The following is a 20,699-nucleotide window of genomic DNA, read 5'->3' on the forward strand; positions in this document are numbered from 1 at the left end:
GAGATACAGAGGCATTATGACATTTTCCGTTTTATTCACCATTCCCTACCTGATTCTAAATTCAGCGAAGACTGAACTCCTCCTCATCTCCCCGGAAAACAGTAATACCACACAAAGTGAACCTTCTAACATCTTTGTCACCCAAGCAAGAGACTAGAAGTTTTAATCGACAATTGCTTGAATTTAAAAACATTCATCAACCGCACTACCAAGGACGGCTTCTATAAACTGCAGGTACTAAAAATAATTAAACCTCTCCTTCACTTTCAAGACTTCAGAACTGTCCTCCAAGCCATAATATTCTCCAAGATAGACTACTGCAAATCTATCTTGCTAGGTCTCCCTTCTTCCTCCATTAAACCTCTTCAGATGCTCCAAAACGCGGCTGCCAGAATTCTGACAAACACCAGAAGAAGAGACCACATCTCTCCCATTCTCAAAAATTTACACTGGCTACCAATACATTTCAGAATTCTCCACAAGTCCATTACCATAATCCATAAAACCATCTATTCCCAAGCCCCTCTCAGCCTTCAAATCCCGCTCAGACTACACTCTTCATCTAGACCCATCAGTGAAGCCTACAGAGGATCCCTACATGTCCCCCAAACCAAAGCTACACACCATCTAGCATTCAGAGAATGGGCCTTCTCTACAGCGGGACCATCTATATGGAATGCCATTCCCCCTGACCTCAGACAGGAACCATGCTTACTAACATTCAGAAAAAGCCTTAAGACATGGTTGTTTAGACAAGCCTTTCCCGAACCCAACTGACTCACCTAACTGTCCTAACAGACTGACCGCAACAACCTTTAAGATACCTTTCAGCACTATGTAAATAATTATTCCTCTTCTTATTGTTAAATTACTCTTGCTTCTCTTCTTCTTCCCCCAGTTCCAGCTTCCCCTGTTTTATTGTAACCTTTTTTTTTTTTTTTTTGCTTCTCTCCACTTGTTAATTGTTCAAAGTCATCACACCCCCTGTTACCTGTAAACCAGAATGATGTGATTGTATCATGAATGCCGGTATAGAAAAGCTCTAAATAAATAAATAGGCAAATTAATCAATCAATCAATTAATTAATTAATTGGGAAAGATTGCAGTGGAGAATATGGCTTGCCAGGAGACCTGTGAGGAGCAGGTTGCAATAGTCTAAGCGGAATAAGATGAAAGAGTGGATAAGGGTTCTGGTAGTGTGTTCAGAAAGGAAAGGATGGATTTTGGCAATGTTATAAAGAAAGAACGACACATTTTAGCAGTGTTTTGGATATGGTAAAGAAGGAGAGAGAGGAGTTGAAGAGGACTCCAAGGTTACCCAGTTGATGGGACTGGGACGATGACCGTATTATCCACATAAACAGAGAAAGGAGGAAGAGGGGAAGTGGGCTTGGGGGGAAAGATAAGGAGCTCCATCTTGGCCATGTTGACTTTAAGGTGGCAGCAGGACATCCAGGCAGCAATGTCAGACAGGCTGGCTGAGATCGGGATTGGATTTCTGGTGAAATTTCTGGTGTACATAGGTAGATCTGAGAGTCATCAACATATAATTGGTATTGAAAGCCATGAGAGGAAATCAGAGCACCAAGGGAATTAGTATATAATGAGAAGAGAAGAGGGCCCAGGATGGAGCCCTGAGGCACACCAATTGATAGTGGAATGGGAGTAGAGGAGGAACCACCAGAGGAAATGCTAAAAGTGTGATGGGAGAGGTAAGAAGAGAACCAAGACAGACCAGAGACCCAAAATCAAAGCGAGGACAGAGTAGCAAGGAGTAGGTGGTGATCAACAGTGTTAAAAACAGCAGATAGGTCAAGGAGGATAAGGACAGAATAAAGACCTTTAGCTTTAGCCATAAACAGGTCATTGGAAATTGTGGCAAGGGCTGTTTCAGTTGAATGTAGAGGGCAAAAACCAGACTGGAATGGATCAAGAATGGCTTAAGATGAAAGAAAGGCAAGACAGTGGTGGTGAATAGCATGTTCAAGTAGTTTGGAGGCAAAAGGGAGAAGGGATATGGGAATAAAGTTGGCAGGACAGGTAGGAGCCAGTAAGGGTTTTTTTAAGGAGTGGTATGATTACAGCACATTTGAAGGCAGCAAGAACAATAGCAGTGGAGAGTGATAGATTGAGGATGTGACAGATAGAAGGGATGACTACATGGAGATAGAGCTGAGGAATTGGGTGGGGATAGGGTCAGAGAAACAAGTAGTGAGTTTGGAGGAAATGAGAAGACGAGCAGTTTCCTCCACTGTAACTTCAGGAAAGGAGGAGAGAGTGGTAGAGGCATGAAGTGGGGGAGAGGCAAATAAAGGTGAAATAGTAACTTTGGTAATCTTGGAAGTAGTCAGCCATAATCTAGACAGAGAGAGAAGAGGAGGAGGGAATTGAGAGTGACAAAGGGTTGGATGTAAGAGAATTTGTCAGATGGACATAATAGTCTTGTCTGGCAGGTGCAATAGCATACTGGAAAGTTGTCAGCATAAATTTGAAGTGTGTGTGAAGTCTGTATGGGCACAGGATTTTAGCCAGAGACATTCTGCAGAGAAGGTGCAGCAATGTAGGATGAGCCAAGGCTGGGGTTTAGTGCTCCTTACAGAGCAGGTAAGAGGAGGGGCACAAGTGTCTAAGGCTGAAGAGAGTCATTCATGAGGGGAAGGAGTAAAATGGGAGAGGAGTCTTCATGGGCCAACTCTGAGGTTCACTATCAACTCAAAGCGATAATGAGTGAAGAGGACTAAGACCAGTACCCCTCTGCTACTACCAGTAGAATGGAAGAGAGGAGAGAAGACCTACAGAAGAGGTATGAGAATTTGGACTTTGTTATGGAACACGGATAAATGTCCTCTATCACTTGGGAGGGAATGGACCCTACAACCTGGTTAATTAATTAAACTGAATCCAAGACCAGGGCCACAAATTTATTAAATGAAATGCTGGAACTATTACATCATGTTCTGAGAATCATAAACTATGTAAAGAACTTTGTCATCAATTACAATATTCACCAGTAAAAGTTATACTGGAAACCATAACAGTCTCCAGCGTGAATATTGCTGCTGGTTACAACTAAGAGATCATCTGTGTGGTACACAATGAACTGCAAAGTGGAATTTGACTTATAGCAATGCACAGGGCCTAGAAGAAGAATCTTGGACATTCAGATAGTCTACCCATGATGTTATCAGTATGTATGAGGTGTGGTTCCTGGGATCCTATCTGGAACTATCAGCTCAGGGCTTATAGACCCTAAGTTGAGGGGTACCCTTGGTAACCTCCTAAGAGCACGCCGAGTCCATGTGCACTGCACAGCATAGACTGCTGTAAAGGGATTTGGCTCATTGCATGAAAATATTGGTGCAAATAGTTTAAAAAATTAATCAACACAAAATCAGAACAATGAGAATACAGGGAGGGGAAACTCCTACGGATGGAAAATGCTTTAGACGTGAAACAAAACACATACTTCACTTGCTTACATTCCTGAAGACAAATCCACAGGCAGTAATTTTAAGTTAGTAAGTTTTAGAATAATTAAGAAAAAGATTTGACTAACCCCTACCATTAGAAGAGATTGCAGACTTAACTTGCAGATACCAAGTATCAAGCTAAACATTCATCACATGGAAATGTTATCTTAGCACACACGCTCTGTAGCACCCATGGTAGGATTCAGGGAATCGCACCCTTTGTTAATGACAGCAACAGAATATTCATTTTTGAACTATGGTAAACTCTTTCATACTGTCAACACTGACAAAGCGCTCCTGATGGTGAGGCCTTTTATTCTATACCCTGGGAATCTGTGATCGGATATCTCACAGAAAAGCATAACTGTGGTTCAAAACAGTAAAGATTTGTGGTGCTAGTATTGTTCTTTGCCAGTGCTCCAGCCCATAAAAGGTCAAGGCGACTGTCATCTCTGGAAACTGTGTGCCAGAACAAAGAGGAGCCAAGACAGTGAGGGCATTTTGGCATTCCTCCTGTTGCACCGGAGATGGACCCTTGGGCAGAGGTGGGGTTGACGCAACCCGTAGGTAAGGACTGACGGGTCCCCACTGTCGGCAGGCAGAGCGGGCTGATGGACAAAGGCCGCTGGAGCTTCACCAGTACCAGCCCGCGTTCCCCACGGGTTGAGCCTTTGGGTGCCAGGGCCGGCTGGACTTAGCTGGGCCTCTGTATGTAGTTGATGTAGAGATCGGTTCATCCCAGAGACAGCAGGTGAGAGATGGTACAATCTTACACTGGACAAGGTAGTGTCCTGGAGACTCGGGCACCAAAGGAACGGAGGCAGACAGGGGGGGCGCCCGAGCAAGAGCAGGCTGAAGCCTGAATAGACCAAGTCCAGGAAGTAAGCTGGAGAGGCGTCGAGGAACAGGCTTGAGTCAGGGCTGGCGGCAATCCAGAGGCAGTGGCAAGCAAGGCTGAGGTCTGATCACAGAGATAGTCAAGAGTAGTCAAACGATGTGGAGGTCTGGGTCTGGAAATAGGCAATAGCATAGTCAGGCGAAGCGGAGGTCTGGGCTTGGAAAGAATCAATGGCGTGGTCAGGCGAAGCAGAGGTCCGGGCTTGGAGAGAGTCAATGGCGTGGTCAGGAGAAGCAAAGTCGAAGTCTGTGTAGGCAATCAGAGGTATGGAGTAAGACAGGAACAAGGAGACAGGAACCAGGAACAAACGAGGAACAGAAACGCAGGAGTGAGATGAATCTCTAGGAGGCAACGAGTACTCGACCAGCGAGGAGACCTGTTGCAAAGGCAAAGCTATGGAGCGGAGCCTGTGCTTAAATACTGAAGCTCCATTGACGTCATCATCTGGGTCTGCGTCTAGGTTCCCGCCACGGTCCCTACTTAAACATCAGTGATGCACGCGCCTAGGGAGGGGCGAGGCGCCGAGTAGTAGCATCTCTCCGCAGGCCACACGGAGAGGCCCGACGAGAAGCAATGGATGTGGTGGCTGGACCGGGAACGTTAGGGACTGCAGCAGGGCCGGAGGCACCGGGGGAGGCCCGAGGACGGAGCTGACAGCCCACCACCGCCAGCGAGGATGAACCAGGAGCTGGAGTCACTGTAGAAAGGTGAGGGGGCCATGCTGCAGGTCTGAACTCGTAACACCTCCTTATTGTCACCATGACTAATATGCTGTGTCTTTCTTTATATATTTTCTTTTTGGCATGCATGCATTATTTGTTCCAGTGCTTTGGCTCCTATTTTGGCTTGTGCAGTTTAAGTCATCTTCTTATTCTGCTCCTATCCCTTTCTTCAGTTCCAGTACTGAGCAGCCAACCCATGTCTATATTATTGTATTTTTCTCCCATTCTTATTTAGTTCATGATTTTTATTCTGCTTTTTGTGGCCGGACAGTCACTTCAAAGTAGATCACTGTGTAGTTAACAGGGTTAAAAAAAATATTATGTGCAAATTTGTAGGGAACTGTATGCTAAATAATATGGTGGTTTACATCAAGATTGATGATAGAATAAATCAGATTCAGACGTTGCTCAAATTAAGATAATTTACAGAAAATCAAATCTATCAATTATCTAACCCCTGAATATGATAGTTTACATAAAATCTAACATCTCAGTTATTTCACCCCCCTTCATGTGAACAGGATTATATATTTATTTATATAGATTTATCTCACGCCTCATCACTGATAGCTGAAGGCAAGTTACATTCAGATACTGTAGCTATTTCCCTGTCCCCCAGGCACACAGTATGCACTTTGGCATGGTGCATCAGACTTTGTCATACTGTTCAGCTGTAGGCATCCGCCCCAGAAAATTTACACTAGAAATGTAACGCCTTCCTGGGTCTGAGGTGGAGTATCACACCGGGTGCAGCAATAGATAACACTGGACACCAGAAATGTGATTTTACTCCGCCTCAGATCCAGGTTCAATTTTCAGCATAAGCTCTCTGGGGAAGGCACTAGTCACCGGTTTTCCTGAACAGCCAAACAGTACATGCACAGCGCCAAAGTGCATACTGTTCTGCCATTGGTACCTACCCCAGAGAGCTTGTACTTTATTCAGCTAGCTGTAGGTGCTAAAGCATACATTTTGATTATACCAATCATTCCTTGATAAAATTGGCCTTAGATGCGAGAATATGCCCAAAACATGGAATACACAGTAACAATCTTGCAATCAATGCCATTTTGGCAAGGCAAGGCAATTAAAATCAGAGATGGTAATTTTAAAACGAGCATGCAGGTGCCCATACACGTGTGTATGCGTAGATGAGCGTGCATACGCAGGAATTTTAAATGGTGCACGCAATTGCACACACATGTTTTAACATATGCCTACTGCACATATGTGTGCTCTTAATTATAAGTGAGTTACTCGAGCAAATGTAATTTGTGTATCTTCCTTACAAATTTATCAGCTTTACCGTACACAGGAATGTGGATGTTAAAACATGCTCGCATGAGGTACATTCCCAGTTTTACCATGTAGTCCACCAGTTTGTCCAGTCTCTCTCGAGGCTATCTAGACCCTTCTGGTCATTCAGCCTGACCTCCCCCTGTTTCCCCAGACCATTCACCCAAAGGCTTTTGGCCTAAATCTTGTTTTCTTCAGACTTGCACCTCATCAAGAGCAGAAGTAAAAATGCGCAGCTAATAGCCTGCCGAGCGCTGTGGCCACCAAATTTCAAATACGGATTTATGTGTGTAAAAGTTGGTCTTACCCCAGAACGCCCCTGACATGCCCAAACTCCGCCCCTTTCTTTGCGTGATGGGTTACTCACTTATGCACATATACACGCATAATCGGTCCATTTTAAAATATGAGTCGCTCAGGCTCAGCTCAGAGACTTGCACATATATATATATGGGCCTTTTATCGCGAGTAACTCTTTTAAAAAATTCACCCTAAGTGTAAGCTCTGCGGTAGGCACTAGGCAGCTACAGCTAACTGAGCAAAGTTTAAGCTTTCTAGGGTGGGAATCTACAGCTGAACAGTATGGCAAAGTCGGGATGCACAATGCTGGCGTACTGTTCTAGCTTAGAGATGTGCATCGTTTTTTGTGTTCGTGTCGTTATTCGTTTTTCGGCCGCCATGGAAAATGTCATTTTTTTTCGGTTCGGGTCTTTTTTTTCGCGAAAAATCGATTTTTAGTTAGTGCGTGCTAACTCCCCATTAGCGCGCGCTAACTCCCCGTTAGCGCGCGCTAACTCCTGTTAGCACGCACTAACAAAAACCGTTGGATTTTGTTACTTTTTGTTACTTTTTGTTTTTGTTAGTGCGCGCTAACTCCTGTTAGCGCGCACTAACGGGGAGTTAGAGCGCACTGACTCCCGTTAGTGCGCACTAATCGGAAAAATGAATTTTTGCGAAAAAACGGGAAAATCCCAGTTTTTTTCAGGCTCCCTGAAATATGCCGAATTGGACAATTTCGTTGAAATTGTCCAATTCGGCAAAAATGAATGCACATCTCTATTCTAGCTTACCCTAGAAATTAAGCTCCTGGATCAGAGATGGAGTAAATTCACTTTTCTGCTGCCCAAAGTTATTATTTTGCTCTGGCCAGTGTGATAGGAGCAGTTAGACATCACTGCATTGGGCACAGCAATAATACTGAAGTAATCCATTGAAGCTCTATTTATTATTCTGTCTTTCGTGACAATTCAAAGCAGATTACAAATATAGCATGGCCACCAGAAATGTGAGTTTACTCCATCTCAGACCCAGGAGTTAAAATTTCCAGCATTAAGAAAAGGTGCTTTAACTTATCTTCCTGCATTGCCGGGGAATGTTTAATACCTTCTTTTTCATGGGATTTGCATGTACTCGCGCTAATCTAAGTGCTGGTTTTTCCTCCTGTTTTAGTGTGTGTTTTGTAGGATTAAAACCCCTGTTAAACACCAGCATTAACTTACCACAGAAAAATGCACGCTAAAAAGCTGTGCTACCATTAGCGCCCCATATTACATCGACCCCAAGGGGGTGGGGGTTGGGGCAGGCCTATTTACGAAAGCTTTTCTCCCGTTTTCTCCCATTCTGTGTCTATGGGAAAAATCAGGCTCTTAGTTTGCACCTGATGACAGGACATTTTCAGCTGGCACAGGTCTGCTGGAAGTCCACGTGGTCATTAATGTCTTGCAGATAGGGGGAGGCAGTGAGTTCCACAGATCTGGTGCTCTGCCTCTCAAGGCTCTGATCCTTGGTTTGGTTTTTTTTCAATTGGAATGGTTTGATGATAGATTTTTTTTTTGGGGGGGGGGTAGGTGGTGGGGGAAGTGAGATGATACTCTCTTATCTTCTCGGTTAGATAAGAGGGACCAATGCTCTTCAGTGTCTTGTTGTTTAGGACTTTGCAGAAGATGGTTTGATATTTTATTCTCTTGCTCATGCATGATATTTGGAGGGGGGGGGGGTCCCCACAGTTATGGAGGTTTAAAACTATAGATTGGTGGCTCTCATGAAGTTTGTCTGCACTTGCTGCACAAGACATTGCCTTTTACTAGTAGAGACCAGATTATTATAGAGGAGTCAGAATTGCCCTCTAGTGGCAGCAATGGTGCAAAAATATCCAATAAAAACAACTGGTCCACCTGTTACTCCACTTGAAAATGTACAAATGGAGGGAGGAGGGTGCCAAGATATTAAAATGAAGTAGGCGCAGTGCACATTTTTTACTCAATTTTATGCTCACATTTATATGTGTTAAATTTTATTCATGATTTAATAAAGGTTACCACAGACATATTAAATGCTCCTCCATGTAAATCCCATATGAATGTCAGCATTGCCTGTTACTCCCCAGAGCAGAGAGATGCATAGGCTTAACTCACTTTTTTTTTTTCCTAACGACGGAAACTTAACTTTTCGGTCAGAGGTGAAGTACAGTCTAATTACATATTTTTGGATTTAGTGTTAGTCCATAGCACTGAGCCCTAATGTAGTCCTGTAAAGGTGGTGTTCAGGGGTGCTGGACTTGGATTTTGTGCGCATCACATTTATGCTTCTAACATATGTTTTTACTCATACAAGACAAGGTTTGTGAATGTAAAACAATATTTATGAGCATTACATGTGGTATATGTGCATGATTTAAGCTCATAATAAAATTGTTTTGGCACACAAATATTGTATATGTGCAACTCCTAGGCAAAAGGCTGTCTGCAGTTTAACAGGTTTGTGTGCACATTTTCATGTTAGTGCTCTTTTTTTAATGCTGAAACCATCTGCATGCCTTTAGTTTACTGCATTTGGAGTAAACTCCTTTTTTTAGTGAACTTTTTTTTTTTTTTACTCATGTCTTATTACACTGGCCCCAAGGATAGTCCGATATATTGAGTTAAATTGGTTAGCCTATAAGGTGCCACCTGACTCCTTTCATTTTTCTAATGTACTGCGTTCATTCAATAAAAATTATTCTCTTCCAACTTGATTGATCCATATTTTCAAAATAAAATAAAATATACAAGCATAAATTTCTCCCACTGTTTTTTTTGCTGGCTATGACAATTTTTATCAAAATAGGTATTGTATGACAAGACATAGAGGATAACTTTCAAATAACTACATATGGCGGCATATATACATATATATATATAGCAGTGCACAGATTTACGACAGTATTTTATAACCTATCTGATCTCTCCAGACCTGAAGAAACAGAAGACCTGGTGAGTTCACAGCCCAAATAAAGAGGGGGTCACATCAGAGCCTATGCCATCGCAGCCTAAAGAAAGAGGAGGACCAGGAGGAGGAAGCCCTGAGAGTGTATGTATCCTGTATGTGCCTGGGAAATAACGTGAGTATGTGTGTGTGAGTGAGAGCCTGTATGCATGTGTGTGTGTGTGGTGTGTGAGACAGCCTATGTGTGTGTGTATGAGAGATAAAGAGTGAAAGAACCTATATGCATGTGGATGTGGATGTATGAGAGAGCCTGTATGCATGTGTGGGTGTGTGAGACATCCTGAGTGCATGTGTGTGTGTGTTATGTGAAAAAGCCTATCTGTGTGTGTTTGTATGAGAGAGAGAGAGCATGCATGTATTTGTGAATGTGCGGGTATGAGAGAGCCTGTATGCATGTGTGAGTGCGTGGGTGTGAAAGAGCCTGTATGCATGCATGTGTGTGTGTGTGTGAGTGTGTGTATGTGAAAGCCTGTGCGTGTGTGTGTGTGTGTGGTGTGAGAGAGCTTGTGTACATGTGTGAATGTATGTGTGTGTATGTGTGAGAGAGAGAGAGCCTGTGTATCTGAGAACAAGCTATATGTATGTTAGAGGGAGTGTGTAAGTATGTGTGTGAGAGAGGATGAAGTTTGTGCGGGCTCCCCTCCCCCAATCCATGACAATCTCAGGGTGATTAAAAATCAAAAGAGCCCAGGTGTGGAGAGTAGGAGATTTTTTAAATTAGATTTAATTTTGGGGTGTTACTGATATATCTGTTATTTTGAAATATTTTATTGGTTTTTGAGAGCTTAAAATAATTTTTTGTTTAATTTTTGAATGATGTCCTGTTTCTTAGCAGTTTTGAAATATGTATTCTTTCTATTAGTATAGTTTTACTATTAAGATTGATGTGTGTGTGAAAGCATGTATGCTTATGTATATGCATGTGTGTGAGAAAGAGAAAGTCTGTACTTGTGTGTGTGTGTGTGTATATGAGGGAGAGATAGGCTGTGTATGAGAGAAAGGGAGTGTATGTGAGAGCATAGGCAGATGTATGAGAAAGGGAGTGTATGAGAGAATGATTGTGTAAATGTGTGTGTGTGAGAGAGAAGAGAAAGTTTGGGCAGATCAACTTTCCCCTCTCCATTACAATCAGGATGAATGGAAATCAAAAGATCCAGGGTATGGAGAAAAGGATATTTTTAAATCTTTATTCATTTTAATTATTGAATGTTGTTTAAAGTTTCTGATGTATTGAAATATTTAATTGTTTTTTTTGGGAAATTTATAACATTTTTTAATTTGTGGATATTTTGAAATATTTATTCTTTTTATGAGTATGCTTTTGCTTTTATGATTCATTATTTATATTCCTTGATTTTATTGTTTGTTTTCTCACAGGACAAGCAGGATGGTAGTCCTCACAAATGGATGACATCACAGAATGGAGCCCTGTACGGAAAACTTTTCTGTCAAAGTTTCCACAAAGCTTTGACTGACACCGGCACACTGAGTGGAGGCCATTCTAAGCTGTTTACCAAATAGGGATCCACTAATAGCAATGTATGTGCCCTGAGGATCAATGCAAGTCTGTGAAAGTGTTATAATTAGTGAGGTTTGGGAGGACCCTTGGACAGTGTGGCAGCTGACCACGCCCACAGGGGGCAGTCCAGTGAGGGTCCACAGGTCAGGCTCAGCTGAGGACACACAAACACAGAGATAGATCTTTTTTTAAACAATGTTGTGTAGTCACCAGAGGTTGCAGTGATGAGTAGTTGAAGTAGCCCGGCTGGGCTAGTATCCCTCAGGCGCTGGAACAGCGACTCCTCCGGTAGCAGTGCTGTAGTGGAAGAACTGAGAATAATGAGTACAGTGGAATATGCACAAGCCCCAGTATGGAGAACCCCAGGATAGGAAGAGCAGGCCCTCGAGGAGCGAGTACCTGATCCCTGAGAGCTGAGAGGCTTGAAGGGGATGTACTCACACAGCGGTTCCACGTAGGAGATGGCACCAGGGCTGGAACGGAGGCAGGCCCTCGAGGAGCGAGTACCTGGTTCCAGGGAACAGCTCTGAGGTGAAGATGGTAGTACTCACTGGTGTTGAAGATAGCGAATCCCTCCAGGCAGAAGAGAAGGTAGGAGCAGGCAGTGAGTCAGGGAACATGGGCCCTCGAGGAGCGAGTACCTGATCCCTGAGAGCTGAGAGGCTTGAAGGTAATGTACTCACACAGTGGTTCCATGTAGGAGATAGCACTAGGGCTGGAACGGAGGCAGGCCCTCGAGGAGCGAGTACCTGGTTCCAGGGAAAGCTCTGAGGTGGAGATGGTAGTACTCACTGGTGTTGAATATAGCGAATCCTTCCAGGCAGAAGAGAAGGTAGGAGCAGGCAGCGAGTCAGGAACATGGGCCCTTAAGGAGCGAGTAACGGTTTCCTGATAGCGACCTGAAAAGCAAGTGAGGCCCCCGAGGAGCAGGTACCCCGTTAGCGTTAAGAGTCCAATGAAGATTGGAGGCAGAGTAGCTGGGTATGGAGAGCGAATCCCATCTGTAGAATTCCCCTTGCTAACTCAAAGGCTAGCAAACAGTGTAGGCTTTAAATATCCGCGCAGCATGACGTCATCACAGGGGGATGCCCCTGAGGTTCGCGCCAAGTAGGAAATAAGAGCGAGGGCCGCGAGGCGCACGTGCGCCCTAAGGTACAGACGGAGCAGGGTGGGAGGCAGCGGCCAAGCCGGTCCGGGGACGCCGGAGAGGACGGCAGACAGACGCCGCGGCAGCCAGCCGTCCATTAACAGCAAGAGGAGGAGCAAAAGGAGAGAGGTAGGAGGAGTGCAGCCGTCGGGAAGGGACGGTTGCAACAGAAAGTTGAAAAGCAACATTATGATTAATTAAAATAGCCACACCACATTTCTTAGATGTCCCCTGCGCCGCAAACACCTGCAACACCCAAAGCTTTCTAAGCTTAGCGTGTTCATGGTCTGTCTTGTGCATTTCCTGTAAGAACGCAATGTGGCGTGTCATGTCAATCTATTTAACTGGGAAAGCACCTTCTCTCTTTTAATAGGCGTACCCAGGCCTGCTACATTCCAAGTAATGAACTTATGTGACTCCCCCATTGGAGAAAGGAAAATGTGGAGCTAGGAGCAAACCTACCTCCCCAAAAGGGACCAAAAAGTGCAAAAGCAAACTCACATGCCACACATCCTGCATGCCTAGAGTACATGTCCCAAATGAAAAAGAATGTGCAACATATCCAACATCCACAAGAAGAACATCTGAGCAAAAGTACCCCCATCCCTCCCACCACCCACCCTCCCAAAACAACCAAACTTGCAATCATCGCCTAACCAGAAGCAAGAGGCCGGTCAGATGTGCCAGGGTGCCGCCTCCCCTTTCAAACCCTCCCCTCCAAAAGAACAGAGCACAGAGATGTAAATGCTCAAAGGCAATATACCCGCAACCAGTGGGTACATTGCCAGGGATCAGGCATACTTCAGAAAAGTCAAAAGCAAAAATGAGTTCAGACTCAAAGATAACCCAAGACACCTCATCATGAAGACCTACAGTAAAAATAAGACAGCAAACAAATAAAGCTTGCTGGATTAAGCCTCTGAAAGCAATCCCTGCAGTAATAGTTCCGTTCACAGTCTCCTCGTGGAAATTCAAAAATTAAAGAACAATCCAGCCGAGTGTATTCTTGTCCAGATCAATGTACTGTGGTATAAAAAAAAAAAAAAAAAGATAGAAAACACTGGTTGGAGTGAAGCCCCCGAAAGGGCAATCCCTGCAGTAGCAGTTCAGGTCGCAGACTCCTTGTGGAAATTCAAAGATCAGAGAACAAGCCAACCTAGGCTTTCCGAAAGCTGAAGATATTATTCCTTACATTGCCATGTTCTGCAGTTGGTTCACGAACTGCTGTGCTTCCTCAGTGACAGGGAAATCATGCCTTTTACCTTGGTATCATATTCGGAGCTGAGCAGGGTATTGCAAGGTAAATCAAATGTTATGCTGAACCAGACTGGAACAAATTGGAGAAAATTCCCTGCATTTCAGCATCACTCGACTGCAAAAATCCTGGAAAACAAGTACTTTTTGATCTTTATAGTGCAATTGCTTTTTTTGGTAAAAGGATCAAAGAAACATAGAAACATAGAAATGACTGCAGAAGAAGATCAAACGGCCCGTCCAGTCTGTCCAGCAAACTTTCACACTTATTTTTTTCTCATACTTATCTGATACTCTTGGCCTTTATTAGTAACTTTGTGGTTCTATTTACCTTCCACCCCCGCCATTAATGTAGAGAGCAGTGCTGGAGCTGCATCTAAGTGAAGTATCTAGCTTAATTGGTTAGGGGTAGTAACTGCCGCAATGAGCAAGCTACTCCCACGCTTATTTGTTTTCCCAGCCTGTGCAATTCAGTCCTTGTTGGTAGTTGTCTGAATATAAATAGTCTTTTCTTCATTCCCCCTGCCGTTGAGAAGTGAGAGAGTTTAGCAATTACAATTCTGGGCCTGGTTCTTCCTGGTGCCTTAGGCCCTATACAATGTACCCTCTCAAAAATAATTTTTCCTTGGAGATCAGAGAGGCCCAGCTCCATTAGCAGCCAGTCTTCCAGTAATTTTTGTTGTGGTTGTGGACCTTTGAGCCGGGGCAAGCGGTGGTAACCACCGAGGGATTGCCCCCAATGGATCTTGTCTCCGGGAGGTGGTGCTTGGTGAGGACAACCCGGCAGGACCTTCACCTATACCAGCCCTTGTTCCCCGCATGTTGAGTCCTTGGGTGCCAGGGCCGGCAGGACCTAAGTGCGGGTGCCTCAGTGAAGCAGGTGAAGAGGACAACGGAGACAGGGTCAACAGTCCGGGTCTGGGCAGGCAGCGAAGAAGCAAAAAAGGAGTACAGGCAGAAGATCTGGGGCAGGCAGCAGACAGGCAAGAATGGAGAATCAGGTCAGGGGTCGAGAAGAGCAGCAGACAAGCAGAGACGAGAAGATGAGCCAAGGTCAAATCTGGAGATCAAGCAGAGGACTGGATAACAGGAACTGAGGAACAAGGATGAGGCTGGAAGCAGGAACAAAGGCATGGTCAGGCAGGCAGGAACTGGAAACAGGATCACCAGGACTGGAACGGAGCAGGAACGAAGGCAGGACTGGAACAAGGCAGGTACTGGAATGAAGGACATCAGGAATCAGCAACTAGCACTCCGAGGAGAAGACCTTTGCAAAGGTAACTTCAGTAGACTGCCATGGGGTCCCATGGGACTGCCATGGGGTCCCAGCCGCGGCAGCCCCCGGCCAGTTCCTCCTACTTGCTCCTTCTGGTGTAGCGTGGTCCGCTCCGCGGCCAACTGCGGCCTGCCGCGGAGCGGACCACGCTACACCAGAAGGAGCAAGTAGGAGGAACTGGCCGGGGGCTGCCGCGGCTGGGACCTGCAACAGTACCCCCCCCTCTTATGCCCCGTCACAGAAGGGCTGGGCTTGCCAGGATTTGTGCGATGAAAATGCTGGAGTAATGATTTGTCCAGGATATTGGAAGAAGGTTCCCAGGAGTTTTCCTCGGCCCCAAAACCTTCCCAAGCAATTAAGTATTCCCAGCATCTGTGATGCCGAACATCTAAGATATCCCAGACCTGGTAGATGGGATCATCTTCGGATGCCACTGCTGGAGGTTTAGGCGGAGTAGTATGAAAAGGGGACAGTATCAATGGCTTCAGTAGTGATACATGAAAAGAATTATGTATCCGGAGGCTGGCTGGAAGCCGTAAGCAGTATGTTACCGGACCCAAGCATTCACTGACAGAAAAAGGTCTGGTGTACCTGGGGGCGAGCCTCATGGAAGGGACCCTCAGGCGGATGTGGTGGGTACTAAGCCAAACCCGGTCCCCTGGATTGAATAGCGGTTATCCGCCATCCTTTGGCAGAGTTGGCAGCTTTCAGCAGGTTAGAGTTGGTAGATTCCCATAGGTCGTGCAGTTGTTGAGCTAAGCCGCCGGAGAGGATACCGAGAGTGCAACGGTAGAGGAGGTCTCGGAAGCTTGCCATATACAATTTGGAAGGGAGAAGCCCCGGTCGTGGAATGCACATGGGAATTGTGCGAGAACTCTGCCCAGTCAGCATGGCGGCTACCTACAAATGAGCGGAGGAACATCTTCAAGCCTCTGTTGACACAATCTTTTTTTTTTTTTTTTTTTTATTTATACTTTATTGAGTTTCTCAAACATTTTTTACAATGATAGAAAAGGTATAATGTAAAAAGAGCAAACAAATACATCCACATTTGAATCAAAACAAAGCAAATACTTTCCTCTTTTCTACATAAAAGTCCACTTTATAGGGGAGATTATTTAAGAATATAATTCAAAGAAATATTCATATCTATTGAATATAAGAGAGAAAATAAAATTTTGACCAGCAAGCTTCCAACTAATAACTCAATCTCTACCCACCTTTATCTGAAAGGAATACCTCTAAGTTAGAAGGTTCAAGAAAAACAAACTTATTTTTCTGGTAAATCACAATACATTTGCAGGGAAACTTAAGAAAAAATGTTGCCCCTAGGGCTAACACTCTTTGACGCATCAAAAGAAATTGTCTCCTTCTACATTGGGTATTCCTAGAGACATCAGGAAATACTTGTACCAATTTGCCACAAAATAGAAAACTTTTATTCTGAAAATATTTCTGTAGAACATGATTCTTATCTTGTTCTAAACAGAAAGCCACAATTAATGTGGCCCTTGTGGCTATATCATCCGTTGAGGCCTCTAAAAAGGATGTTAAATTTGGGCTTTTTTCACTCAAAACATCTATTCCTCCTTCAGGTTCTATTGTTTCTCTCCTATAATTAGATACATAGTACATTTTTTATATCAAAATATCATTTGTAATATGTAAAATCTCATTTGCATATTTTTTGAAAAGTTCTTGAGGAGATAATAACCTCGTATATGGAAAATTTAAGAATCGCAGATTCTTATTGCGTAATAAATTTTCCATGTTTTCCAAGTTCTTATATAATATCACAGTGTCTTTTATGAAGGTGGCCCCAGTTGTCTGTAGGGATCCTATTTGAGAGCCCATTAATAAATTAGAGGCTTCAACCTGCTCCATCCTTTTGCTGAAATCTTCCATTTTCACATTAATTTCTGCAGTAAAGACAGTGGATTGAGTTATGGACTGGGAAACCATCCTTTCCACTTTGGTGATGGCTTTCCAAACATCCACTAGGGAGATATTATCAGGCACCTGAATTTCCTCTGGCACCTGCTCTAGAGACTTTTGTCCATTTTCTTTAGATGTTATTCCCTCCCTCACTTCAGGGGTATTTGAAACACTTACCCCTTCTTGATCGGGAGGGCCGTTGGATCTCTGGTCCTGGGCAGGACTCGCGGTAGTCCCCGAAGAAAAAGATATTTCCTGGGCCACCTCCCGAGAGGTCTGACTCCGAATGATATGGGTATCCATTGGGCCTTTCATCTCTTTCCCCAGTGGAGTCGATGTTGATATCTTGATTTTCCTCTTTTTACCCATATATATGCCACTAAAAGTACCCAGAAAAAATTTTCCCCAGGGGCGCGCGGCTTCGGCAGCGCACCGGCGGCTGCCCGCTGCTATGCATCTCCTTAAATCGGCACAGCCGGGCGTCGCTGTTGGTGACGTCACGGGTGGGAGGGGAGACGTTGTTCCGCTCACCGAGGCTCATTCAGTCCAGAGTGCCCTTCCTCCTTTCAGAGCGTCTCTCCGGGTAAGCTCCCACTTCTCTCCTGCTATGCCTCTCCTTAAATCGGCACAGCTGGGCGTCGCTGTTGGTGACGTCACGGGTGGGAGGGGAGTCGTTGTTCCGCTCACCGAGGCTCGTTCAGTCCAGAGTGCCCTTCCTCCTTTCGGAGCGTCTCTCCGGGTAAGCTCCCCCTGTTGACACATTCTGCTTGTCCATTCCCCTGAGGATGGAAGGCTGTGGTGAAGTCCAATTGCATATCGTAGTATAAAGTTAAAGTGGCTGAAGAACAGGGACCAGCGGGCCTGGCATGGGTTCAGACGCTGTGCCTTGCTGAGATACTCTAGGTTTTTATGGTCGGTGTAGACCGTGATAGGGTGTTGCGCCCCCTCCAGCCATTGTCTCTATTCTTCGATGGCCATTTTTATGGCCAGCAGCTCCTTGTCTCAAATCCCATAGTTTTTTTCTACCGGAGAAAACTTGCGAGAAAAATAGGAGCAGGGAAATAGAGTCCCTTGGTTGTAGTGCTGGCTAAGAACTGCCCCTACGGCGATGTCGGAGGTGTCCACCTCCACAACGAATGGCCAAGTCAGATCAGGATGGTGGAGACATGGCTCTTGCAGGAATGATATCTTGAGTTTCTCGAAAGCCCAAACAGCTTCAATGGACCAATACGTAGGGTCAGAACCCTTCTTAGACAGAGCTGTTAATGGTGCCACGATGTGGGAGTAACATGGGATGAAGTTCCTGTAGAAGTTGGCGAAGCCAAGAAATCGTTGAAGTGAGCGAAGTCCAACAGGTTGCGGCCACTCCCAGATGCTGACTAGCTTATCCGGGTCCATTCGGAAGCCGGTGGTGGAAAAAATAAAGCCCAAAAAGGGCAGTGACTCTTGTTCAAAAAGGCACTTTTCAAGTTTTACAAATAAGCGGTTCTCCCTTAGACACTGGAGAACCCGACAGATGTCAGAGCGGGGTGTAATCAGGTCCTTGGAGGTAGATCAAGACATCATCAAGATAGACAATTGCTCCTTTATGGGGCATGTCCCGAAACACTTCATTCATTAAATTTTGAAAGACCACGGGCGCGTTACACAGTCCGAATGGCATTACGAGTTATTCATAATGGCCATCGCGCATGTTAAACGCGGTCTTCCACTCGTCTCCCGGCTTAATCCGGACCAAATTATAGGCCCCACGAAGATCCAATTTTGTAAATACTCTGGCTCTGTGGAGGTGGTCCAAGAGTTCAGGGATCAGAGGAAGTGGATAGCGATCCTTGCGGGTGATAGCATTGAGCCCCCTATAATCTATGCAGGGTCTTATTGAGCCATCCTTCTTGGATACAAAGAAGAACACCGCACCCGCTGGAGAAGATGGGCGAATGAACCCCCAGTCAAGATTTTCTTGTTGCGTCCGGACTCAGACGGCTTTGTCCCACATGCCTCACCTCAATATTCGCTTTCTCCACCAGCCTCGGGAAAATGGCAACCGCCGTGTTTGCTTGCTGCACTCCCTGGCGTCCCCGGAATTGCTATGGCAAGGCATTTCGCCATGATTCACCTGAGGGCCTCCTAGGGTGCGCGCGCACTACCCACATCTATATTCCAACGTTGGCGCAAACCTCGGGGGCGTCCCCCTCGAGTGATGTCACATCATCCGGATATTTAGGCTGCCCATTTGCTGACTGACTTTGAGTTAGAAAGAATTGGACTCGTCCGGTCTAAGCTGCTCTGCTGCTTCTCGCTTCTTCTGGAAGCTCTCTCTACCCTCCGGGATTCTACTAACTTTGGTACCCGCTCCTCGTGGGCCCTATGCTTCTTTCTAGGTGCCTATCCAGTATCCAGGTACTCGCTCCTCGAGGGCCTGAGTTGTCTATCTTGGTGCCTGCTACCAATACTTCTACCTGCTGGGAACTCCACCATTACAGCTACAAGAGTGTGAGTAATCTAACATATACCAGTCTGTCTCACCCACAGCTCCTCATTGAAGATCTGCATCGGAGCTCCCTATACCACCATTGTGGGACGGGTCTCCTCAGCTGAGGACCCAAGACTGCTGCTGCAGGAATCTACTCACTACTGCCACCTCTGGTGAACTCTACAAGCTGTACAATAAAAACTCTCTCTGTGTTTGTGCATCTGAGTCTAGCCCAGTAATGCAATTCCCCACGGGGCTCATCCCTGTGGGAGTGGCCATCACTGCAGCACCTAAGAATCCACCAAACACCTCAAAACCATATAATTTCTTTTATGTATTTGGACATTGCTTGAGTCTCTGCAGGGATAGTGTTGGGTTTGAGGCATAGTGAAGACTCTTAGTCACAGTGGTGATGACTCCTCCCACGGGGAACGACAGCGATAGACTAGACTCAGGGAGCAGACACTAGAGATGGAAAAACTTTATTGTACTGCTGTAGATAGATGGTAATAGTGCAGGAAAATATGGCACTGAAGTCCAGCAAGGTGCCAATACGTTCAGACAGCCTCAGATGACTAAGTCTCACCCAGATGTATAAGGTTGGTAGTGTTCCACAGAGCGGGATAAGCCGAACTTGGTGGGTGGAAATGGAGAGCTGGATCATAGAGGTACTCACTGAAGAGTAGTGCGGAATCCTCCTGGTACATAGTGAAGGTGGGACCCAAGGTCCGTAGTGCAGGATTCTCTGAGCTGGATAGGCCCTTGAGGAGCGAGTACCTGGAAGCGCAGATGATCCTGAAAAGAGAAGAAAGACCCCTAAGGAGTGGTTGTCTAGTTAGTGGGGGAACCCCGAAGGGTACTTGGAAGCGAGAGGCCCCCGAAGATCAGGTACCCAGAGCTTCTTTAGGAGTGAGATACCCCGGAGAGTAGCGAGGAGTCTAAGAATGCAGCTTAGAAGCGGTCAGAGTAGCTAAACCGAAGTCCTTGCTAACTCATTCATTAGGAGCAGAGCAGAGGCTTAAATACCCGGAGGTATTGACATCATGCGGTGGGGACACCCCTGAGGTTCCCGACATGACGTGTAGATAAGCGTAGGCAGCGTTCGTGCGCGCGCCCTAGGAGGCCACGGGAAGGAGCATGGCGGGCAGGGACGCCCATGCTGAGTTGGAGACGCCGAGGGTTTCGGCACTCAGCACCAGAGGCAGCCATCTTACTCATGGGGACGGAGTCCGGACCTGGCGTCTCAACCATCTCTTCACAAGATGAGGGAACTGAAACCAGTGTGAGCGTCTCTTTAAAAATGTAGCAGACGCAGGACGTGAGCCACTGACATCATGAAGATGCAAATAGGGAATAATAAGAAAAACTCGTATAGTGCTTCGACTCAAAACAGAAGTTATTGATGTCAATTAGAAGAAATACTTATATAGGAAACTATCAAAAA

This window comes from Rhinatrema bivittatum, chromosome 1 (assembly GCF_901001135.1).
Source record: "Rhinatrema bivittatum chromosome 1, aRhiBiv1.1, whole genome shotgun sequence".
Taxonomy (NCBI): domain Eukaryota; kingdom Metazoa; phylum Chordata; class Amphibia; order Gymnophiona; family Rhinatrematidae; genus Rhinatrema; species Rhinatrema bivittatum.